This window comes from Oncorhynchus tshawytscha, linkage group LG05, assembly GCF_018296145.1.
Source record: "Oncorhynchus tshawytscha isolate Ot180627B linkage group LG05, Otsh_v2.0, whole genome shotgun sequence".
Lineage (NCBI taxonomy): Eukaryota > Metazoa > Chordata > Actinopteri > Salmoniformes > Salmonidae > Oncorhynchus > Oncorhynchus tshawytscha.
Genome location: NC_056433.1, coordinates 36,934,285 through 36,960,721, shown reverse-complemented (window position 1 = coordinate 36,960,721; position 26,437 = coordinate 36,934,285). Strand labels below are relative to the sequence as shown.

General features: G+C 41.5%; 1 protein-coding gene across 2 annotated transcripts in view; it reads right to left on the bottom strand.

The window, feature by feature from the left end:
• The window catches only part of LOC112232943 (kelch-like protein 29), a 361,010-nt gene extending 337,463 nt beyond the window's left edge, over window positions 1-23,547 (bottom strand). Inside the window, exons 1-2 of one of the 2 annotated variants that reach the window (XM_042321862.1) lie at window positions 23,237-23,547; window positions 1,015-1,080 (exon numbers count right to left, since the gene is read on the bottom strand). The gene's annotated coding sequence lies outside the window, so the exon portion shown is untranslated. Of the gene's footprint in view, window positions 1-1,014; window positions 1,081-7,444; window positions 7,538-23,236 lie in introns of those variants that run through there. The other variant, XM_042321863.1, reaches the window with a different exon arrangement.
• Window positions 23,548-26,437: the final 2,890 nt, after the last annotated feature.

Genomic DNA, 26,437 nt, shown 5'->3' with positions numbered 1-26,437 from the left:
ATTTTAATCAGGCAGCGCTGTGGGCAGCCCCATTAATTCAATTCCATTTCATCAGCGGTAAGTCGGGCCACCAGAGGGGACGACACATTCCTGGGGTCCTCCGGCCCAGCAGTAATCCTATCTCTTAATGACCCGAGACCGGACACTAAACCCATAATTGCTTGGTGCCTGGCTGCAGGTTTTTTTTTTGTTGCTTGCTCTCAGAATTCCAAGATCATGGCAGGTAGGACTAGACAAAAAGACAGACCTAGGTCACCCTCCCCTCTCTCCCTCCCTCCCTCCCTCATTTGGAAGGAGAGAAGTCAATCAAAATTAATGAAGCTGTGAATCAAGTAATTCAAGTGATTTGACCCCCCCACTAATTAAACAAATCGCATAGATGTGCACACACAATCACACACCATACTACATGATCAAAGGGGTGTAATTTAAGTCTAATTACCAAACTCAGAAACATTTAGAGTCTAACTCGTTACACTTTTTTCCCCTGCTGTTCTAATACCAAGAGACATGAACTAAAGTCTGCTCAAATATTATACGCAGAAAATACAGAACTAGGTTTGCGTTTGTCATTTTGTTATGCATCTTGACCCTGAACGAATTACTTCAAGCATATAAACCTCAACAGCTCACAAAAGGCTCATGAATATGCAACAGTAATAGCATCTGTTTTTCCAACAACACTCAGAACAATCTTTATAAACGTCAAAAGAGAGCTATACTGTGAAATCACCATCCGTCACTGAGACAGTTTCAGGGAAATCAACATCAATATTTCAATGTTTGCTTGAAAATGGTGTGTTCGACTGCATCAGATTACCTAGTCATTTGAGGGGTGTGTGTGTGTGTGTGTGTGTGTGTGTGTGTGTGTGTGTGTGTGTGTGTGTGTGTGTGTGTGTGTGTGTGTGTGTGTGTATATATATATATATATATTCATGATTGGTGGTTTTTCTCCAGGCATGATGAATTGTTTATTGGTAGATGAGATAATGAGCGTTTGATATCTTACCGTACCTTAGGTCTCTGGTGGATGGCGATTCTCATCACAGACAAATGAGATCTGAGTATTGCCGTCTACACCTGCAGAAACAATAACAACACAGCATATTGGTGAGAAAAGGGAAAAAACACTTATACCAATAATTAGCATCAGTCTCATCATCTATCCAAAATAGGTTTACTTCAAATCAGACATCAGTTCACTCACACACCAATTGGACTGCATGGAAAATTCCAAAACATGCTTGTGGTAATCTTTGAATGCAGACAAATTACATCCCAAACATGGTGTGTGATACACTACAGCTAAACCTGACAGATATCTGATAAAGCATATTTCTCTCCCTCTCTTTCTGTGTGTACATGCACTGTGTGGGCGTGCGTGTGTGCGTGTGTGTGTGTGTGTGTACACGTTTAGAGGTCAATGTTAGACCAGACAGAGATTGGTAAAGGTCAGGTTGGAAGCATGGCTGGAATTCAACATGATCCCAGGGAGTAGTCGGAGCAAACGATACAGGTCAGAGGTGTTACACCATCCAAGACCTACAACAATGTGGCATGCCAGAACTAAATGACCAGTCTTGTATGTTGCATGCCAGAACTAAATGACCAGTCTTGTATGTTGCATGCCAGAACTAAATGACCAGTCTTGTATGTTGCATGCCAGAACTAAATGACCAGTCTTGTATGTGGCATGCCAGAACTAAATGACCAGTCTTGTATGTGGCATGCCAGAACTAAATGACCAGTCTTGTATGTTGCATGCCAGAACTAAATGACCAGTCTTGTATGTTGCATGCCAGAACTAAATGACCAGTCTTGTATGTTGCATGCCAGAACTAAATGACCAGTCTTGTATGCTGCATTTAGAACTAAATGACCAGTATTTTATGCTGCATTTAGAACTAAATGACCAGTATTTTATGCTGCATTTAGAACTAAATGACCAGTATTTTATGCTGCATTTAGAACTAAATGACCAGTATTTTATGCTGCATTTAGAACTAAATGACCAGTATTTTATGTTGCGTTTAGAACTGAACGCTTGTCTTTAAATCAGCTGATAACAAAGCCAGCATTCTGTATGGGTGACGGCACTTCAAAGGTCTCTATTGTGGAACGAACGTAAACAACGCTTTGTTGTTTCATAAACAAGGCCGTTTCTGACTGGTCCACGGTGACAGTGTTTGGAAGTCACCACAACGTGATCTATGATCTTATGATCTTATGTCATGATGTCATCCATCCCAGAGAGACCGGGAGATGGAGACAAGAGGATGGTAATGGCTGGAAACCAGGGTTTCCCCCTCTAGGTCTCAATAACTATTGCATACACTCCAACCCGAAAACCTAAATATAACAGCATCACAGAAAGAAATGCTATTTTTAATACCTTAACCTAAAGCATGTTTAGTTTTGCATAATATTTACCTTCAATAATGCCAAGTGATATGGAAACATCCAGACAATCCCACTACCTAAATGGCAATTTGCCTAAATACAAGGACGTCATGGATTGTTTTGTCATGTCTCCATCTGCCATTCAAAGCCGTGTTTGAGAGGTTAGTCATGTTTCAACCAAACTAAAAAAAGGTGCTGATGTTGGACATCTGGCAAGTAAACGATAAGAAATGACCCACAGCTCAGAGAAACGATCAAATTCTTCTCTAAAAGGCCTTTAAGTCAGGCAACTGTGAGAACATTCATACATGTTTCTTTTCCCCTCAACACCCATGGCTGGATTAATTCCATTATGATGAATGTGCAAGATTTGAAACACCTCTCAAAATGCTGCACATTTGACCTTAGTGAATAGTAAAAACAGTGGCTGGCTAGTGTGAATAGACTCATGTTATTAATAGTTTGGGGTGTTGTCTGCAGTTGCAGACATATTATACAGTGCCTTTTGAAAGTATTCAGACCCCTTGACTTTTTCCACATTTTGTTATGTTACAGCCTTATTCTAAAATTGATTAAATAAATAGAACAGTCTCAGCTACACACACACACACTACCCCATAATGATAAAAGGGAAAACAGGATTCTAAAATTTTTGCACATTTATAAAAAAAAATAAAACCAGAAATACCTTATTTGCATAAGTATTCAGACCCTTTGCTATGAGACTCGAAATTGAGCTCAGGTGCATCCTGTTTCCATTGATCATCCTTGAGATGTTTCTACAACATGACTGGAATACACCTGTGGTAAATTCAATTGATTGGACATGATTTGGAAAGGCACACACCGGTCTCCATAAGGTCCCACAGTTGAGGTCAAAGGAATTGTCCGTAGAGCTCTGAGGGGAAGGGTACCAAAACATTTCTGCAGCATTGAAGGTCCCCAAGAACACAGTGGCATCCATCATTCTTAAATGGAAGAAGTTTGGAACCACCAAGACTCTTCCTAGAGCTGGCCGCCCGGCCAAACTGAGCAATCGAGGGAGAAGGACCTTGATCAGGGAGGTGATGGTCACTCTGACAGAGCTCCAGAGTTCCTCTGTGGAGATGGGAGAACCTTCCAGAAGGATAACCATCTCTGCTGCCAAAAGGCACCTAAAGACTCTCAGACCATGAGAAACAAGATTCACTGGTCTAATGAAACCAAGATTGAACTTTTTGGCCTGAATGCCAAGCGTCACGTCTGGAGGAAACCTGGCACCATCCCTACGGTGAAGCATGGTGGTGGCAGAATCATGCTGTGGGGATGTTTTTCAGCAGTATTGACTGGGAGACTAGTCAGGATCGAAGGAAATATGAACGGAGCAAAGTACAGAGAGAGATCCTTGATGAAAACCTGCTCCAGAGCACTCAATACCTCAGTCTGGGGCGACGATTCACCTTCCAACAGGACAACGGTCCTAAGCACACAGCCAAGACAACACAGGAGTGGCTTCGGGACACGTCTCTGAATGTCCTTGAGTGGACCAGCCAGGGCCCGGACATAAACCTGATCGAACTTCGCTGGAGAGACCTGAAAATAGCTGTGCAGCAATGCTCCCCATCCAACCTGACAGAGCTTGACAGGATCTGCAGAGGGGAATGGGAGAAACTCCCCAAAATACAGGTGTGCCAAGCTTGTAGCGTCATACCCAAGAAGACGAGGCTGTAATCACTGCCAAAGGTGCTTCAACAAAGTACTGTGTAAAAGGTCTGAATATTTATGTAATATTTCAGTTTTTTTATTTTTATAAATTAACAAACATTTCTAAAAACCTGTTTTTGTTTTGTCATTATGGGGTATTGTGTGTAGATTGATGAGGGAAAAAACTATTTACTTTCCAAAGGCACTGTATATTGCATTCTGTCTTTCGAAAAGTATTTAAGTGAAATATTGATGGTTAATTTATGACATTAACTGTTTATTAATTAGGCTTATCGTACCTAATCACTTGAAATACTAGTACTAGTTTAATTTATCTGAATTATAATATTCTTTATCTTGCTAATATTCATATTAATTTATTTTTTATTTCACCAGGTAGGCCAGTTGAGAGCAAGTTCTCATTTACAACTGCGACCTGGCCAAGATAAAGCAAAGCAGTGCGACACAAACAACAACACAGAGTTACACATGGAATAAACAAACATACAGTCAATAATACAGTAGAAAAAGTCTATACACAGTGTGTGCAAATGAAGTAAGATGAGGGAGGTAAAGGCAATAAATAGGCCATAGTGGTGAAAAATTACAATTTAGCAAATAGATTTATCATATCAGTTAAACATTATCATAACGCATCAAAAAGTAGAACATTCTGTATAACAATATCCTGAATTTTGTAATTCTTCTAAATTAATCAAGTCTCTATTTTTGTAAACAGCATGTTATAGAAGTGTCCAGACACACTTTCATTGCAATTTCCCTTGGTTGAGAAACTTACCCCACCAGCAATAGACAAGAACTGTGCAGATGCAAAGTTGGGCAACAGAATTACAGTAAAATCTCCCCCAGTTCTTTATGCGACTATGCTTTCAAAACACTTTTAAATATCTGCTCTGAATTAAGATTCAAGGATTTTTAGGGCTGTGGCATTAATTGAATAACTGTGTAACTGACGGTTATGGATGTAGTCGGTCATGAAAATAAAAATAACCATCAAAACCGTTTAAATTGGCCTTGGTATGGCATCCGCTTGGCATCCGACTGCATGGCACTACAGAGGGTAATGTGTACGGCCCAGTACATCACGGAGGCCGAGCTCCCTGCATTCCAGGACCTCCATATCAGGCGATGTCAGAGGAAGGCCCTAATCCATATCAACTAGGATAGACTGGCTATAATGGACACATGGGCGTGATTTAGGCCTAAGTTTAACTTAGATACAGAATATAGAGCATACTTTGAGTTAACAAATGCTAAAAACTACCCATGATGTATTGCTCTAAAATAAATGAGTAAAAAGTTATCGTCCTCCCAACTTTATTTTTGCACAATATATATTTCCGATGTCATTCAAACAGCACAGCACAAAACTTGCCATGTAACCAATTATTGTGAAGCTGTCAACAGGAACTCAAGCAATAAATCGTGTGTAATTATCAATTGATTAAAATAGCTATCTGACTGAGAAACAGACTTGCAGGCATAATACATCAATTTTAATGGCATTTCTTAATCAGAATGCTTCACAATCACCAGAGACCAATTAGAGTATGAGAGATGGAGACTCACCATTAATAATCTAACTTGGCCAGCACCACTGACTCCATTTGAGACAAGCTGCTGGGGTTGATTTAAGTGTTTCAACTGTTAATAACCTACAAAAAAAAGGTCCTAGGCCTACTCACTCAAATTCAAAACATGGAACTTGAAAAGTTTGAGAGCTGACAATGCAAATAAATTGTAACGGATCTTGATTCTTACCCAGAAGGCTATAGCATTGCACACCAAAGGGCCATAGGCAGCAGAGAAACGACAAGCGATAGCTTTGGCTACACTCAGAATACTTCTATAAAAACCAGGGTCAGTTCCATGGTTGCGGTATTTCGGTTTTCCTTTGAAGAACTTGACTAGGGGTTACATCTACATGGCATTGTATATACGGCGCCCCACAAACGTAGCAGTCGCACTAGCCTTAATAGGGTACCATAGAGGTGACTATTTCCTAGATATGATTTTCCGGTGTTCATTTCTTTGGCTTCAGATGCAAGCAACAATTACCCGCCTTTCAAGTCTGAACATCATGCTACACAGTGGCCTGTGAAGGGTGGTGAAGTAACTATTGTTCCACTTGAATAGTAGAGAGTGAGTGTGTGTGGGTGGGGGGGTTAGAGTTTGCATTGGAACACCTCTAATAAAGCATTGCATGCATGTATAATGGTATTTGTGGGTCTGACAAAAAGAAAAAGCCTCTAAAATGCTTTCATGCAATTCTACATGACTGGAGACATTAAAATAATATGTTCTAATACCACACAAATGACAGGCTACTGACATCCTACCGAGATCAATAAAAACAAGAGTGTCTTAAACGCAAACAATAGCATAGGTCAATGAAAAGAGAGGTGCCACAGATGGTAAAATAAGGCAAAAATCATAGCCAGAAAATGTAGTTGCATGGACTCATACAAACAGTTTTTACTGCGATTGTATTTTGAAATATTACGAAGGGCCTTGTAGCTGCTCTCGGCTGTTTTGAAGTCAAAACTGTATCAACGGTTTGGTATTTGCCGCACGTCCTGCCCAATTGCGGGCTTCCCGACTGGAGGCCTAAAGGCGCTCGTCATATGATAAAACACAATCCATATCTATTTTGTGGCTACATTATGCTCTCTGGTGTAGTATTTATGTCGTCATTTATTTCTTTACAGATAGTAATCATATACATTTGGGAAATGTATTTAAAACATCTGCAGCACCTCCAGCACCCCTTCCCGTTTTCTTCCATGTGCTGTGCTCTCTCCTAAGGCCAAATAATCAACACTTCTAATTATTAAATCAATGGATTGTGGCCAGTAACCAAGGAATATGAGGTTAAATGCCTACTGTTACAATTATATTTAAAATAATCAAATCAGCGAGTACAATTACAAGTGAATAATTGCAGTAAGCCAATGAACAAGTATGTTTCAATATCTAAATCACTTATTTTTCCTGTTTAGCCAATAGTGGTTTTAGCTATATTGTTATAAAAACGGATGTGGGCCTATTGGCCTTTTTAACCGTTATAGCACAGAAACTACACCAAGTGTCTATGTTCATAAGGCTAATAAGAAAATATGTCAAGGTCTGAACAGCATATGGGAAAGGTGTACAAATGTGTATTTGCATCAGTAGCCTAAGTGGCAGAAATGCATCAGAAAACTATAAGAAAATTCAGGAAAACATTGGGGAAGCTCATCAGGTAAAGACGATCTGCATTGCTTTCAATTGTGGTTGTCACAGTCCATTTCTAACGTCTCCTACACGGTTGGTGAGCATCACAGACATTCGTGAGTCTTACCTTTCAGGAATGGGGTCATAATAGCATTTGTAGGAAGAAAACAGAAATCGTTTTGTCGCAACCGCTAATATGGCGGACATCCATGGCGTTATGAACTAAGCGGCGCATTTAGTTGCCTAATTTAAAAAAAAAAAAAAAAATGTAAACCATCGCAGCAGCACAAAATATTCGGGGCGTAAATCCCGAAAGCCATGTCCTGGTGACGTCCGTGTGTTCGTTTGCGTTCGAGCATGAGTGAGTGTGTTAGTGCCTTCAGGAGTATTTCACCCGCCCCCCAACTTTTTCCAAATTGTGTTGTGTTACAGCCTGATTTTAAAATGGATTACATTGAGATGTTGTGTCACTGGCCTACATACAATACTCTATAATGTCAAAGTGTAATTATGTTTTTAGACATGTTTATATATTAAGAAAAAAATGAAAAAGCTGAAATGTCTTAAGTCAATAAGTATTCAACCCCTTTGTTATAGCAGGCGTAATAGCACAGATAAGTTAGAGGAGTAAGAATTTGCTTAATAAGTCACATAATTAGTTGCATGGACTTCACTGTGTGCAATAGTGTTTATCATGATTTTGGAATGACTGCCTCATCTCTGTACCCAACACATACAATAATCTGTAATCAGTCAAGCAGTGAATTTCAAACACAGATTGAACCAAAGACCAGGGAGGGTCCCTTTGAGCATTGTGAAGTTATTAAATTACACATAAGATGGTGTATCAATACACCCAGACACTACAAATATACATGTCTTTCTTAAGGAAACTGCTCAGAGATTTCACCATGAGTCCAATGGTGATTTAAAACAGTTAGAGTTTAATGGCTGTGATAGAAGAAAAGGGAGGATGGATCAACACCACCATTAACCTAAATGACAGAGTGAAAAGAAGGAAGCCTGTACAGAATAAAAATATTCCAAAACATGTATCCTGTTTGCAATAAGGCTCTGAAGTAAAACTGGAAAAAAAATTGGCAAAGAAATGTCCTGAATAGAAAGTGTTATGTTTGGGGCAAATCCAACAACACTGAGTACCACTTCATATTTTCAAGCACGGTGGAGGATGCATCATGTTATGGGTATGCTTGTTATCGGCAAGGACTATAACATATTTTTAACAATAAAAAGAAACTGAATAGAGCTAATCCAGGTGTGCAAAACCCTTAAGATACTTACCCAGAAAGACACACAGTTGTAATCGCTGCAAAAGGGGATTCTAACATGTATTTCTGTATTTCATTTCCAATAAATTTGCAAAAATTTCTAAAAACATGTTTACACTTTGTGATTATGGGGTATTGTGTGTAGATAGGTGTGATTTTAAAAAATGTAATCCATTTTGAATTCAGGCTGTAACAACAAAATTTCAAAAAAGGTGTGAATACTTTCTGAAGGCATGTTTGGAAACTGCAATTTTATGTCACCAATATAAAAATAAACATCCCAAAGAGACTAATATAAAATAGACATTTGTTCCATTTTCACATTCATAATTGTGCATCCTTCCAGCTACATGTTTTAAACGAATGTGGCAACACACTATGATCAGTGCAGCGGAGAAAATGTCAACAATGTCAACGTTGCGAACAGAGTGCCTGATGGTGGTGGTGGGGTTATGGTATCGATGGCAATTTGAAAGCACAGAAATACTGTGATGAGATCATGAAACCCATTGTGAGGCCAATTTTTTTCAAGGCATCTGTGACCAACAGATGCTTATCTGTATTCCCAGTCCTGAAATCCATAGATTAGGGCCTAATGAATTTATTTCAATTGACTGATTTCCTCATATGAACTGCAACTCAGTAAAATCTTTGAAATTGTTGCATGTTATATATAGTATTTTTGTTCAGTAGAAATACTTTTTTCTAACATTGTCCATCTGTATACACTACCAGATTAATGAACATGTGTCATGTTCTGACCTTTATTTCCTTTGTTTTGTCATTATTTAGTATGGTCAGGGCGTGAGTTGGGGATTTCTATGTTTCGGCCTAGTATGGTTCTCAAACCAGAGGCAGGTGTCATTAGTTGTCTCTGATTGAGAATCATACTTAGGTAGCCTGGGTTGCACTGTTTGTTTGTGGGTGATTGTCTATGTTGATTGCTTGTTTCAGCGCAGTTCGCATTAGCTTCACGGTTGTTATTTTGTTTACTGTTTTGTATAGGGTTTCAGTGTTCAGTGTTTTCTTTATTCAAATTAATGATGAACACATACCACGCCGCATTTTGGTCCTCCGATCAATCTCACCTCTCCTCTTCAGATGAAGAGGAGGACGACCGTGACAGAATCACCCACCAACCAAGGACCAAGCGGCGTGGTAAAAGACAGCGACAACGACAGCAGCAGCAGCAGCAGCAACAACAGCGGCCAGCATCACAGGACTCCTGGACATGGGAGGAGATAGACAGGTGGGCGGTCGACCCAGGGAGAGTGCCGGAGCCCGCCTGGGATTCGATGGAGCAGTGCGAGGAAGGTTACAGGAGAATGAGGTTGGCGAAGCCAGCGCGACAGGTACGAGAGGCAGAGGTGTGGGGCTAAGCCAGGTAGCAGACCTGAGCTCACTCCTCCTGCTTATTATAAGCAGCGCGTTACTGGTCAGGCACCGTGTTATGCGGTAAAGCGCACAGTGTCGCCAGTACTGCCCATAGCCCGGTGCGCTATAGGGCAGCCCCCCGAAAGTGCCATGCGAGTGTGGGCATCGAGCCAGGGCGTATGGTGCCTGCTCAGCTTGTCTGGTCGCTGGTACGCCGTTTCGGGCCAGGGTATCCTGCGCCGGCTCTGCGTGCTGTGTCTCCGGGGCGCTGGGAGGGTGCAGTGCGTCCTATGCCTGCGCTCCGCTCATGCCAGGCAAATGTGGGAGTGGAGCCTAAGGGAGAGGTGTGCGTAGTAAGCACTAGATCTCCCGTGCTTACTACGCGCCCGGTTCAACCTGTGCCTGCACTCTGGAGGGTCCGGGCTAGAGTAGTTATCCAGCCTGGGGAAGTGGTGCCAAGGCTGCGCACCAGAGCTTCAGTGCTCCCCCAAAGCCCGGTCCTTCAGGTGCCTCCTCCTAACACCAAGCCTGCTGAAGGTCTCCCCAGCCTGGTGGTTCCTGTGGCAGCCCCACGCACCAGGCTGTCTCTCTGTCTCCTCCCTACAGGTGGTCCCGCCTGTCCAGCGCTGCCGGAGTCTGAGGCGCCAGAGCTTCTGCCCCTCTGTCCCGAGCTTCCGCCCCTCTGTCCCGAGCTTCCGCCCCTCTGTACCTCTGTCCCAAAAATTAATGATGAACACATACCACGCCACATTTTGGTCCTCCGATCCATCTCGCCTCTCCTCTTCAGATGAAGAGGAGGACTACCGTGACAACATGGTCATTGTTCACTATGTAGTGGATGTTGCCTAAGCAGCATTAGTAGCACACAACATGGTGCACCTAAATCACAAAATGAAAAACGCATACATCATAACAGTTGGTTACGGCCAATTGATATACCTTTTTAATCCATTGCTAAAGTACATAGTCTACAATACAAACATGATGCAAACACATAGTATTAGATATTCAGATCACCACCCATGGATCCATGATTTATGTATCCTCTTTTAACTCAAGAGTCACCTTTCGACTCCTACGCATGGGTATGGAAATGAGGTATTGCTGCAAGTAAATGTTATGTATACTTCCATTAGCCGTAAACTAGTTACGAATTCATTTACCATTTATAGAGTGTTTAGTTCAATGGAAGACTGTCATTTCCACATAAAAAGCCCCATGAGCACTAGCGTGAAATTCGTAGGACCACATCACATTTGGTGGCAAATGGAAGTCTTTTTTTTAAAGTTAAGGCATACACAGTGTAGATGTTTCAAACATTTTCCACTAAAAAGTTTTAGGAATAAGCAAAGGCTTTGACTACTGGTGAAACACATGAAAAAGGGGGTCTTAGAAAACATCTAGCAGAAAAAGGTATTTAAAAAGTATTGGAAATACATCAAAAACAACATTGAAGACCCCTGCTAACTAATAGCAACATTTACAGTGCATTTGGATATGCAGACACCTTTACTTTTCCCACATTTTGTTCATTTACAGCCTTATTCTCAAATGTATTCAATTGTTTCTTTTCCTCGTCAATCTACACACACTACTACCATAATGACAAAGCAAAAACAGGTGTTTAGAAATGGTTGCAAATGTATATAAAAAAAAAAACATTTACATAAGTATTCAGACCCATTACTCAGTACATTATTGAAGCACATTTGGCAGCAATTACAGCCTCGAGTCTTCTTGGGTATGACGCTACAAGCTTGGCACACCTGTATTTGGGGAGTTTCTCCCATTCTTCTCTGCAGATCCTCTCAATCTCTATCAGGTTGCACAGCTATTTTCAAGTCTCTCCAGAGATGTTTGCACCAGACTGAGGTATTGAGTGCTCTGGAGCAGGTTTTCATCAAGGACCTTTGCTCCATTCATCTTTCCCTCGATCCTGACTAGTCTCCCAGTCCCTTCCGCAGAAAAACATCCCTACAGGATGATGCTGCCACCACCATGCTTCACCGTAGGGATGGTGCCAGGTTTCCTCCAGATGTGACGCTTGGCATTCAGGCCAAGAAGTTCAATCTTGGTTTCATTAGACCAGTGAATCTTGTTTCTCATGGTCAGAGTCCTTGAGGTGCCCTTTGGAAACTACAAGCGGGCTGTCATGTGCCTTTTACTGAGGAGTGGCTTCTGTCTGGCCACTCTACCATAAAACACCTGATTGCTGGAGTGCTGCAGAGATGGTTGTTCTTCTGGAAGGTTTTTCCATCTCCACAGAGAAAATCTGGAGCTCTGTCAGTGACCATCGGGTTCTTGGTCACCTCCCTGACCAAGGTCCTTCTCCCCTGATTGCTCAGTTTGGCAGAGCTGCCAGCTCTTGGAAGAGTCTTGGTGGTTCCAGCCTTCTTCCATTTAAGAAAGATGGAGGCTACGGTGTTCTTGGGAACCTTCAATGCTGCAGAAATGTTTTGGTACCCTCCCAGAGATCTGTGCCTCGGCACAATCCGGTCTTGGAGCTCTACAAAAAATTCCTTTGACCTCATGGCTTGTATTTTGCTCTGACATGCACTGTCAAATGTGGGACAAGTGTGTGCCTTTCCAAATCATGTCCAATCAATTGAATTTACCACAGATGGACTCCAATCAAGTTGTAGAAACATCAAGGATGATCAATAGAAACAGGATGCACCTGAGCTCAATTTCAAGTTTCATAGCGAAGGGTCTGAATAATTATGTAAATAAGGTATCTTTATATTTTATACATTTGCAAACATTCCTAAAAACCTGTTTTTGCTTTGTCTTATGGGGTGTTGTGTGTAGATGGATGAGGATTTTATTTTATTTAATCCATTTTAGAATAAGGGGTTTGAATACCTTACGAATGCACTGTATATTCAGTTTTGCAGAAATTATTTGCCTTCTGTACGTTTAAGGAATATTGCCTGCTGTCTCGTCACCAAAAACCTGCATTTCTTTAAGATGTTTTGAAAAATGTCTCCCTTAAATTTTAGACGTAACAAGTAAAACACATACCTACCAAGTATTTTTACTGATAATAAATCATAACAATTTGGTTTAAGTGATAAAAAAAAAAAATCAGTAACAGAAAGGCTGCAAACAAATTGGCTACAATGGGAATTCTTAGTAGTCACAAACCACAGTTGGGACACCTGCTTACTGTCCTTCCTTCCACTGACATACTGTTCATAGCCATTTTCATTCTCCTTCTGTCGTGTTTTTTATTTGACCTTAATTTAACTAGGCAAGTCATTTAAGAACAAATTCTTATTTACAATGACGGCCTATGGGGTGCAGTGTGTTAACTGCCTTGTTCGGGGGCAGAACGACAGATTTTTACCTTGTCAGCTCGGGGATTCGATCCAGCAACCTTTCGGGTACTGGCCCAACGCTCTAACCACTAGGCTTCCTGCTGCTGGTAAAAGCAAGAGTGTGAAAACCCTCCTGTCCCTCTTCTTTCTCTACAGTTCATGTCACCTCTCCCAGCTCTTACTGACACCCATCTATAAGCCCCCTCATTCCATTTACATTGAATGTCGATCCAGAGCACACCAATAATGCTTAAATGGGTGGTGTCCGGTGACTATGCAGGCCATGGAAGAACTGGGAGGCCATGGGGCCATGCATTATCATGCTGAAACATGAGTTGATGGCGGAGGATGAATGGCACGACAATGGGCCTCAGGGTCGTCACGGTATCTCTGTGCATTCAAATTGCCATCAATAAAATGCAATTGTGTTCGTTGTCCGTAGCTTATGCCTGCCCACACAATAACCCCAGCATGGGGCACTCTGATCACAACGTTGACGTTAGCAAACCACTCGCACACATGACACCATGCACGCTGTCTGCCATCTGCCCGGTACAGTTGAAACTGGGATTAATCTGTGAAGAACACACTTCTCCAACGTGCCAGTGGCCATCGAAGGTAAGCATTTTCTCCCAGAAGTCGTTTACGACGCCGAACTGCAGTCAGGCTAAGAGCCTGGTGAGGACAAGCAGCACGCAGTTTCATCAGCTGTCCTGTTGGCTGGTCTCAGATGATCCCACAGACGAAGAAGCCTGATGTGGAGGTCCTGGGCTGGCGTGGTTAGACGTTGTCTGCGGTTGTGAGGCCACTTGTGGTAGAAAAATTAACAAATTCTTTGGTAACAGCTCTGGTGCAAATGCCAATTGCACCCTCCTTCAAAACTTGAGACATCTCTGGCATTGTGTTATGTGACAAAAATGCTAAATTTAGAGTGGCCTTTTATTGTCCCCATTATAAGGTCCACATGTGTAATGATCGTGCTGTTTGATGATATAGGATTGAGAGGCCACAACTGCCAGGTGGATCAAATATCTTGGCAAAGGAGAAATGCTCACTAACAGGGATATAAACAAATGTGCACAAAATGTGAGAAGTAAGCTTTTTGTGCATATGGAACATTTCTGGCATCTTTTATTTCAGCTTATGAAACCAACATTTTACATGTCGAGTTTATATTTTTGTTCAGTGTACTAACCTTCCTTCTCACCCACTGAGCACCGACCCACACCGGACAGCAATGAACGTTGAAAAGTAGTGGAAATTTGGTCAGTACAAATCTGAATCAATCATAGGGCGTCTGTTTGACAAGTTTGGACACCACAGTACAGTGGAGTAGAGCACAGTATAGTACAGCGAATCCTGGAAGCTGAAAATGTCCCTGCATACTCACCAGACATGTCACCGATTAAGCATGTCTGGGGTTCTCTGGATCAACGTGTACGACCGCGTGCTCCAGTTCCCGCTAATATCCAGCAACTTCTCACAGCCATTGAAGAGGAATGGGACAACATTCCACAATCAACAGCCTGATCAACTCTATGCGAAGGAGATGTGTCGCGCTGCATGAGACAAATGGTGGTCACACCAGATACTGACTGGTTATCATTATTTTTAAAAGGTATATGTGACCAACAGATGCATATCTGTATTCCCAGTCATGTGAAATCAATAGATTAGGGGTTAATGAATTTATTTTAATTGACTGATTTCCATATATGAACTGTAATTCAGCAAAATCTTTGAAATTGTTGCATTTATATTTTTCGTTCAGTGTAATTTACTGTATGCTGCCATTGCAGTCACAAAATTGAAATATTTAATGCAATGCTCCAAGCCTAATCGTATTTATCCCGCCTTAACCCTCACCTCATTGGTTTAAATCTTTTCACACTAGCTCGTGGTTTGTTTACTCAATGACATTATGTTTGTGTGGACCATATAACCCAACTAACCTATCAACTGTCTGTCCTACTAAACCAATCAACTATTCTTCTAGTAAAGGAAATCACAGTCAAATGGGACTGTCATGATCGCACAAGTAGGCAATGATACTGTATAGCCTCAAGTACTGTCTAGTCATCTGAACACTCGCCTCAAGTACGGTCTATTCACGGAGGGACGATTAATGTGTCTGGGGAGTGCGAATTTGGATTGAAATAAGTTCCAATGACTTGTTCCGGGGACTGGTAAGGATGTGTGATGGTGGCGACCGGGGTAATATCAGGTCAGGTCTGCCTGCAGGAAGGAGAGGAGGCTGGTATGGGAATGACACTCCACCTCAGGATTGATTTGCTAGGCCTCTCTCCATTCTCTCTCACACAGCACCTCCTGAAGGCAGATTAAATTATTCAATTTTAGATCAATTATTACAGAACACTGCCACACCCCTCGCAAGGGCCAGCCAACATCATCTGACATCTTCTCCGCTCTCTTAAAACTAAAACACACATTACCCAGGAATATATTTAAATATTTTATTATGGACAATGTTTATTCAGAGGCAGCGACAACCTAATAAAATGCACCTTATTAAAGAGGTGTGTTCTATAAAAGAGATAGATACCAGAGCAGCACTGTCACAGTCACAGGCTAACAGCAATCAACACAGCAAGACAGCTGAAAGCCACACTTATAGACCACCAACATCATTTTTTTTACAATGGAGTCATTTTTACATGGCAATTTCTTGATTTCTACAATAAGGTAAGACAGTTGTACTAAATCTCCTAAAAAAAGAAGGTATTTATAAGTCAAATGTAGTAGTTGTAAATCACTGTGGAAATCTTTCAGACTGTGGTTTTAAAAGGAGAAAACACATTCCACGAGTTACGGTCTGACATTCGTCTGCCGTTCGTTCGCCGGGGTGTGTTTTGGGGAACACCCGCCAGTAGGTGTCTGACTGTGGACATTTTCCCCCGTTTCGATGTGTAGAATCCATTTGCACTCGGTTTGCAAATAACAGCCGGCACTCTGTTCAGAGGTGCTAAGTATTTTTGGGCCGGCAAACTGCTACTGGTCTTTATACACAAACAAAGGCTTGCCAGGAGGAGCTAGGAGGTAACGGTAGATTTCTGATTTTCCATGTCCACCAGACAGTGTCCCAGGCCCCCAGATCTCCCTCCTGTGTGAAGCTAGTCTGCCGTGTCATCATGTGAAGTTAACGGGTTTAGGCTGCCCCCGCTTAAACTGGACACCGCCTGGAGGGGACTGCTTATACAGGCCCAGTTCCAGACCAAACCCTTAGTTCCCCACCCCCTAGCCCCTCGCCTCTAGGCTCCTAATGGAGGTCTGGATTAGCCAAATGACTGCATTAGCCTGGTCCCAGATCTGTTGGCCTATGCGCTTTAGCCAACTGCTCTGACTATCGTTGCCATACTATTTGTGGATTATGACTGAATAGAAAGGATTGGATTCAGCAATAATTGCTTGAAGCTTCACCTTGCCCTCTGATGTTCTCCAAATGTTTGCCATATTACTTAGATAACACCAATCACATCCTTTCAAATCTATATACAAGACGTGAAGAGGCTTGGCGGGAGCCAGGGGTTGGTTTGGAATTGGTTGATAGTCTAATCAGTGTCGCCTTTGGCCCTGGCCCCCGGGGTACCAGCCTATTAGCTCAGATGCTAATGAAACCGCAGCATATTGATGGGAAAGGTAGGATTGGTACTAGTTTCTGGAGAGGATACCACACAACCCATGAGAGTTATATGAAATAGCCCACAGTGACAATACCTTTCTGACAATGGCACACACCAAGGCAAAGCTTTAAAAAAAATGTGTCGAGGCTGGCTAGAACCTGTATGGATAAAAAAAAAAATCAACTGTTTTGCTTAGCATCCATTGCATTGTCCCAGTCATATAAATCATAGAATAGCTGAAAATAGGCTAAATCCATTCTAGGCCATCAGCTTCCGACTGAGTGTATTAATATACTTTTTTTTTTTAAAGGTCCAAATGTGATTTGTTTTGTTTAATGTTGAATAAATAGAATATTTCCTCTGTCACTTCATATCATTCGAAACTGATGGGCTTGATTTAGCCGCACATGAAAGCAAACCCTCTTTACCCATTTTGCGTTACCATGTTATGTAGCCTAACGAATTGCCAGTCAAATATAACCCCTAAAATACCACCCCAAAAATCTAAATGTATGAGTTTAGTAGTGGAGTTAGCCTATATTGTTTGTTGCCGGTAATATGGTGCAGCAAAGAAAGACCTAGCAAAGCTGCAGCTGGCTCAAAACAAAAGAACCATGCCTTGCCCTTAACTGCACACACAGAACTACTAACATGGTCTTTCATGGTTGAGGAGGAATTGACTACTTCTCTTCTAGTCTTTTTAAGAAACATCTGTCTATTGAAAATGTCTAACCACTTGTATAAATCTATTTGCATACACTTCAAAAACAGGCATACTTTACCCCACCAGACACGTGCGTCACTATGGGTTTTTCTACCCAAAGCAAAGACAGATTTGATCCGTTGCTCAGTTATGTATCGAGCCATGTCATCGTGGAATGCTCTGCCACCAGGTTACTCAGGCAAAAATCAAGTTTTGCTTAAAATTAATATATATACACACATCCTATATCACAGCACCTTTTCTCTTTCTAAATAACTAATTTTAGAACGAGTAGTGTGTAAATAGTATTTTTGTTCTCTTGATGTCTTTCCAATATATAACTCATTTATTTTGAATTTAATGTAATATTCTCTGTTCTGTACTTTGTATGTTTTATGTGGACCCCAGGAAGAGTAGCAGCTGCATGTCCACATAGCTATTGGGGATCCTAATAAACTAAACCTTGCTCGAGATCGAGGCACTGAAATTCACGTAAGTGCTGCCACTTTTTGGATAGGCAAGAAAAACAGCATGGGCTGCATCCTTGCAGCAGAGCGAGCACTTCTGACTCAGTCTGTGTAGTTGTTGGGCGTTCAGAGTTGTGTGTCGCTATGAGACCATTCTAGTCTCGGTGCAGTCAAACAGCAGGCTTTTAGCGCTATGATACCACAGCCACAACCCCCGGAGCTCCTGTGTAGGAGAGAGCAGCTGAAGACAAGAGACTGCCTTTCGTAGTTCACTGGTCTCTAAAGAGGCTTGGGAAACAGCTAGCTTGTGGCCGTTCACCCCATCTACATTAGCAAGTATATTACCCTTTTAAACAATAGCCTCCATCCCTACCTGAATATTCTGCATACTGATCCACAGGGAAAATTCACCAGAGCTGAATGAGGGAGATGAGGAATGAATGCGAGAGATCTGGGGATAAAAACATTCCCGAAACGGAGCCTCTAAAATACATCTATTTTTTTTTCCAGAGAGAAAGATTGAAGTCCCATTTGGCCTTTTGTAGCCCGTTGTTCTAACACCCGTCCGTACTCTCTCGTTTAAGCACTGGCAGGCTTATAAAGCCTCAGAGCTTCCTCAACATGTTTATCTGACTGTGTTGGTACAGAATTAGCATGCTCTTGGTTTGTAAGACCATACAGCCTAAACCTGGCATGGCTATTGGACTACACACAGTCCTAAAACAGCACAGTGTATTCTTCTCACCGCCGCAGGGCAAAGACACACAAAAAAAGTATTAATATAAAAAAAAAAAAGACAGAGGGGATCAGGATTCAGGACACTGACAAGGGGCAGGATTCTTCTAGTCCTGCTATTTCAAAATCAATGTTTATAACCAACGACTATTTCTTTTTTTACACGCAACTGATTATGGCAGTAGGCCAAGTATGGCATTAGTCATGTGAATTACCTTACTCTGCTCATCTTAAAAATTGGCATACGGTCATAATCAAACTTGATTTCTGACCAATTTTTTGAATTATCAGGACATGTAAACACCTTAAAATGGGAGTTCCAGCAGTGCATTTGATTTGCGCATGTGCTAGCACCTGCAGTGTTGTTCGGAAAACCTGAAAGTATGCATCGTAGAGATAAATCCGAACTCAGAATGAAATGGGCTACCCTGGTCACTGTGGTAGAATGTTGATTTTGATTGGTGATTTTCTGAAATCCCCCCCCCAGGTGGCCTGATTTCTGATGATTATTAGGGAAATCGTTCTTCTTGAAAAGCATGTCATCTTCTGAAATGAAAAACCCACCAGAATATACGAGTGATTTAGATCTTACGTTGACACCAGACAGCTGCAACTTTCGTTGTCTAGGTTCTCTATTCCCGTCCCCAATTAAAGCATCGTAATCCGTAAGACTGAAGAATGTAAAATACATAATAATATAAGAGTAATAGGCCTATACTTCGTTCAAACGTTTCATATTAAAATGGAAAAATAACGTGTGCCATTTGAAATGACTTTATTATACTACATTTTCATTTGACAAAGATGATATGTGAATAGATAAGAATGTGTTCTTAACTGACTTGCCTAGTTAAATAAAAGGTAAGAAATTCAATAATAATAGTAATAATAACCCCAAAAAATACACTACCGTTCAAAAGTTGAGTCACTTAGAAATGTCCTTGTTTTTGAAAGAAAGCACATTTTGTTGTCCATTAAAATAACATCAAATTGGTCAGAAATACAGTGACATTGTTAATGTTGTAAATGACTATTGTAGCTGGAAACGGCTGATTTTTAATGGAATATCTACATAGGCGTAGAGGCCCATTATCAGCAACCATCACTCCTGTGTTCCAATGGCACGTTGTGTTAGCTAATCCAAGTTTATCATTTTAAAAAGGCTAATTGAAAATTAGAAAACCCTTTTGCAATTATGTTAGCACAGCTGAAAACTGTTGTCCTCATTAAAGAAGCAATAAAACTGGCCTTCTTTAGACCAGTTGAGCATCATCATGTGGGTTTGTTTACAGGCTCAAAATGGCCAGGAAAAAAACCTTTCTTCTGAAACTCGTTGGTCTATTCTTGTTCTGAGAAATGAAGGCTATTCCATGCGAGAAATTGCCAATAAAATGAAGATCTCGTACAACGCTGTGTACTACTCCCTTCGCAGAACAGAGCAAACTGTCGCTAACCAGAATAGAAAGAGGAGTGGGAGGCCCCGGTGCACAACTGAGCAAGAGGACAAATACAATACGAGTGTCTAGTTTGAGAAAGACACCTCAACTGGCAGATTCATTAAATAGTACCCGCAAAACACCAGTCTCAATGTCAAGAGTGAAGAGGTGACTCCGGGATGCTGGCCTTCAAGGCAGAGTTCCTCTGTCCAGTGTCTGTGTTATTTTGCCCATCTTAACCTTTTCTTTTTATTGGCTAGTCTGAAATATGGCTTTTTCTTTGCAACTCTGCCTAGAAGGCCAGCATCCCAGAGTCGCCTCTTCACTGTTGAAGTTGAGACTGGTGTTTGTCCTCTTGCTCAGCATTTCAGGTAAAATAACAACTCAATGTTTATATCCCAGGACAAATTGGGTAGCAAGTTCTAGCTAATAAGCTAAATTGCCATAAATGTTTAATGCTTTTCGACCTGTCCCCAAATAATTGTTTCAGAGTTTGTTTTGATATTTTAACCTGTGTGTCGTGATCGCGTTTGGTGCGGGGGGGACAAAATAAATTTAAGCACGATGGCGCACGCGCGCAGCCGGTTTGGGTTCCGTGTTAGGCTGGCAGTTGGTTTTTGCAAAAGGCCCCAAGTCTATTAGAGTGTAACAAACTCCAAAAAACATAAACATTGATTGCCTGCCTCTGTTTGCTTCATTCGAGATCCTACAGAAGTTCACCCAGACCAGCTCTGCCACAGACAGAGCTAACTAACACAGAGCTGAGCTCTCTGCCTCAGAGATCATACATCTAAACTAAGCCTTCCCCACTGCTCACTTTAATAATTCCCTGATGGTGATGCATGGTCTGCATGTTTATCACTGCGGAGGCAAAGACACACTCAATTATGCCCTTACTGTAGCAACCTTATAAGACTCCAACAACAGCACACATGCTAACACAGGCACACAAACACTTTGTGTGTGTACATACACACACTTTCACAAACACATGCACATACTCCCTTACTTTGCCACCACCACAGCCTTATCCCTTCACAAAGACTAGTAATTGTAACTATACAGTGACATTCCTGCCCATATAAAGCTGAGGTGAGAATCCCGTTAAAATGAGCCCAGCTCGGAGACAAATGCATAGTCTCACATCTTCGACTACAGATGCATGCTACCAAAGCCCTTTAATCCTAGGCTTGATTCACACTACAGTACCTGCCGGCTTTACCAATGTGATGTTGGCCATGGAAGTGTCCCGCTCCGTATCGTACCTTAATACCCACCACATCATATCTTAATAAACACTTGGACAGTGGCACATTTATTTGTTTATCTTCATGTCATGGACAACTTTACTAACGATGGTGCTTTGCTAACAGTATTTCCCGCTTATGGCAACCATCCTCCTAATGACTGTAGGCTAATTATCTTGGGATCCTGGAGACCTGGAGCTACACTATGAGTGCATATGTGTCCATAAACTGACATCGGCCCACTCGATTGAGTACCCATAACCTGTAGGCTAACAGTAGGTTACAGTGGGCAAGTGAAAGTAAATTAGACTACAGCCTACTGGCATTATATTGTAGGCCTATAGGCCTATCCAACAGCTTGTGGGAGGAGTGAAGCAAGGATTTCGTGCAAACGTGTCTGTGGGTGGAGAGGCAACTCAAGGACCACTCCCGCAAAGCAGCATATAGGCACTGTTTGAATATATTCATGTTTGAATGATCCCTTTCTTGAAATAATCATTTATCTAAATATATAGGCTATATTAGATCAATGATCATAGGGTATAGAAATAATCACCAATCTGACATGACTTGGTTGTTAGCCTAGCGTAAAATCTTCTTTCACCTATCGGCGAGGTCTCCAAGAATGGGAGGAATGAAGGATGCATAGGTTATCCCAAAACAGGGGCATTGTCTCCATTATAGGCTATGCATTTGTGTCAGCTATACTGGTAACATAGGATCCCACTTGTTCACCATATAGAGCTGGGTTCCCCAACTGGCTGCCCGCTGGTGATTTTATTGCCCCCTCCCCACACGCTCTCAATATCTCAGATTTAACAAATAAGGTTTGACATGATTATGTTGTAGTCAAATATTCTCTGTTTGGGCTTCTTGCGGTCAATTTGCAGTTTACAAATTATGTTCCGGTCCCCTGACCCTCCTCTGAAGAAATATTTATAAATCATTTTACAATTTTAAGAAAATCAGCCTGCAGGCCGAATCTAGTTGATGGTCCCTGGTGTAGAGGCTAGTGTCTATATCTGTAATAGGTTATAATAATGGACCGTAAAATGTCTGTCTCATATGGGGCTTTACCCAAACCCTGTGGCTATGCAAACATTCATGTGCCACTTTATTGTATAGTGTAGGCAAAGCTAATCTCCCCGCTCTGAAGTGGTAGCGTCCACTTGAAGCACAGACTTAAAAATCATCCCGTTTTCCCTGCCACACCAATATTTCAAACCAATAAATCTCAATTTAATAGGGTAGAACATTTGGACATTCCAAATCTAAAAACAGTCTTCTATTATTCAATTTAAAGAGTGGATCATGAAAGAAAGAAAAAAAAAATCACTTGAGAAATTAGAAACTAATATTATTCAATTTGAACGAGTGTATTGGATCATTAGACTGATACGCGTTTTCACCGACCCTATAAATTTAGCGCGAATATTAATTTTCTTTTAACCTAGTAGAGGCGCTTGCGCACAACATGGGAGCCGCACACCCATTTGGTTATTATGGTGCTCAGCAAGGGGTGATACAGATGAACCTGACTCCTGCTTCTGACACACATTCAGGCAAAGCTGCTTCTGACACACATTCAGGCAAAGCACGGGATACTCATAATGAGAGGTCCTCGCGTAAAGCGTAAACTTAGGCTGACACGGAGCACATAAAAAATGCATAAAGTAGTTTTTCGTGCGCTGACACGCAGTTTCTCCTTACCTCCCTAGTCGCAGCTGAGCTTCAGCACCGGCGTTCGTCCTTATGTGTGAATGCTGTCTTTATCCAGCAAAGACCGTTGTTGCTTTTTACAGCTAAATGTATTATGTTGGCCTTCTGTTGCTGAGTGTCAGGTGTCCGCTGTAACTGTCGAGGCTACCGTCTTTCCGTTGCCAATAGTAAGCGGAGTGGTCGGGAGTTCGCAGATGCCACCAAACGCTTCTTCATCCGCTCCCTGCTCAGCGTCGGTTGGTTCTCAGATGCGAGCGCATGCCTGGTCACACAATCATACAGACAGACCGTGTGGCTACTTTACTCTCCGATACCGCTCCTCCCCTTTTACTTTCTACGGAGCCCTACAGCGCCTCTCACTTGTCTGTGGGTGGAACTGCATGAACTTGGATACATCTTGGAAAGGCTCTCTCCGTGTCAGAAAAACGGAATATAATGACGAGATGCTTGTGTCCCCGCGGTTAGAATGGGATGTGTTGTCCGCAGCGCTGTCAATCTCCCGCCTAGTTCTCTTTTTAAGGGGTCTAAATCTCATTACTTTAAAAAAAATATTCCATGAGGGGTGTTGACGTCAACCACCGCCTGTATTCAATGGAGAGTGAGATCCTATGCTGCCATTTGAGATTATGGGTTCGAGTCCAGGCTCTTTTGCAGCCGGCCGCGACCGGGAGACCCATGGGGCAGCGTACAATTGGCCAAGCGTCGGCCGGGTTAGGGGAGGGTTTGGCCGGCACGGATGTCCTTGTCCCATCGCGCACAAGCGACTCCTGTGGCGGGCCGGGCGCAGTGCACGCTGACCCGTCGGCAGGTGTACGATGTTTCCTCTGACACGTTGATGCGGCTGGCTTCCTGGTTAAGTGAGCATTGTGTCAAGAAGCAGTGCGGCTTTCTGCCGTCGCCTCTCCCGAGTCTGTACAGGAGTTGCAGGGATGAGACAAGACTGTAACTACCAATTGGATACCACGAAAAAGGGTTAAAGGTCCTATGCTAGCCCCATGAGTATGCATAGAAGTCTTGAATTTCAACAAGGACAATTCCAAGTGTTTTTTCTCGAAGTTGCCAGGATGTCTCATGCATACATCACACTTATATCAGTACACCAGCCAGCACACACATTGATAACAACATAACCATTAAGAAACTTATAGTATAAGCCTCAAATAAAAATAGCAATTCATTTTTTATCTGGACTAAATTTGATACTCATTGCCCCCCTCAGCGCACTCTCAAATGTTTTTTTCTTCTTCCATCATTGTAAGCCTGCCACACACACGCTATAAGACATTTCTTAAACATAAGAATGAGTGTGGGGTTTTGTCACAACCCGGCTCGTGAGAAGTGACTAAGAGCTCTTGTAGGACCAGGGCACAAATAATAATATAATAATAGCCATTAATTTGGAAAAGCATTCCAGGTGAAGCTGGTTGAGAGAATGCCAGGAGTGTGCAAAGTGGTCATCAAGGCAAAGGGTGACTTCATTGAAGGATCTCAAATATACATTTTTATTTGAATCACTACATGATTCCATAAGTGTTATTTCATAGTGTTGATGTCTTCACTATCATTCTACAATGTAGGAAAAAAAACTATAATGATTAGGTGTGTCCAAACTTTTGACTGGCGCTGTATGTGTGTGATATTCTGGGCCATTGGCCTACAACATTCCTCTCAAATTCGATTTTTTTAATAAATAAAAGGAATACCCTGTAGTGATAATCAATAATGGAAGAAGACAACAGTCTGTCACAATAAAGAAAACAGGCCTGCAACACATTTTAGAATATACTCTAGACCAGCAATATATGGATCACCGCAGGGCCCCAGTTGTGCTACACTTGTTTCCGTCGGGCTTCAACTGACCTGAACTGACCCACAATGGCATCCAGGGGCCTCAACAGGTAGCTAAGTCTGCATGCATAAAAATGTTTTGTGTCGACTCCAGCACAAAAAGAGTGGTAAAGCTTCTTTCTCAAGCTTCTGCTGAATTGCAAACACAGTACTATTTTGCAGAAAAAAAACATGAGAAAAACGTTTAAATGTGATAGATGTTTTGTGGCATGTAGCAGTTTGTGCTAGAGGGGCCTACTTTACCTTACTAGTTATAAGTCAAGTATAAGTCTTTATTTTGTTTAGGTCCAATTCTCTGTTCTAATTATTTGTTTCTTTAAAAAAAATATGTTTTTTTTAAGTTACCATTTCTAATATTTGAAAATACCATGGGAAATGCAATCTCTTTAAAAAATAATAATACTGAGACCTCAGTATTACAGTATGTGAGTCCTCTTTGCACACTAGAATAAAACATTTCTTATAAATTCATATTTAAAAAATCAGTGTTGGCCTATTTGCCAATTATTTTCAAGCCATAATCTGATTGAACAATTTAGTAAATGTAATTGAGAGTACAATGTATGTACTGAAAAGAAAATAGGCCTAACTGTCCTTATTTGGTCATAGCCAAAAACAGGACATGCACAGACTGTCTCCAGATTAAAACTGCTGACCTCATGCATTCTATGAAGGAAACAGAATCTCTAGGCGATAAACAGAAGTAATTGGGCCCAGGGGGGAGGGAAGTAACCACCACCTCATCTATAAGTGTAGCCATCTTTGTTTATCCTCTTGTTGCTGATCCAATACCACCTCAATATATCCTCAGAGGTATATTGTATTCCAAATAGCTAAGAGATAAGAGGATGTGTCCCCAATAACTTATCTGGCTAATTAAAGGTAAAACTTTTTTTTCTTTTATCAAGACAAAAAAAGAAAGAACCCCCAAAATAACCCCAAATAAACCATTTTTAAAAAGAGACTGTATGGACTGCTGAGCAAATCGTAGTGGTAGTAGTTGTCTTAAATAAAGATCTCTGCTATATAAAAGAAAGCATCCAATACCGTGGTACTGTAGAATCACCATCCTGATCATTTGGAGCAGCAAACAACTACTGCATCTGACACGTGTTTGTATGTTTAAGAGTTCAGTTAGTGTCTCTTATGCCATTATATTAAATAGGCAAAAACATTCAACTAAAGTTGTTCTGTAAAGATGATATAGAATAATAGAAAGGATGATATTATTGTCACTGTTAGTGACATTACAGGAGCCTAACATTAGTCCTTAGTCCAAGGACCTTAGGGATGGATCGAAACTTACACGATGGGTACCTGGAGGAAAATGGGGGAAGGTTTTGC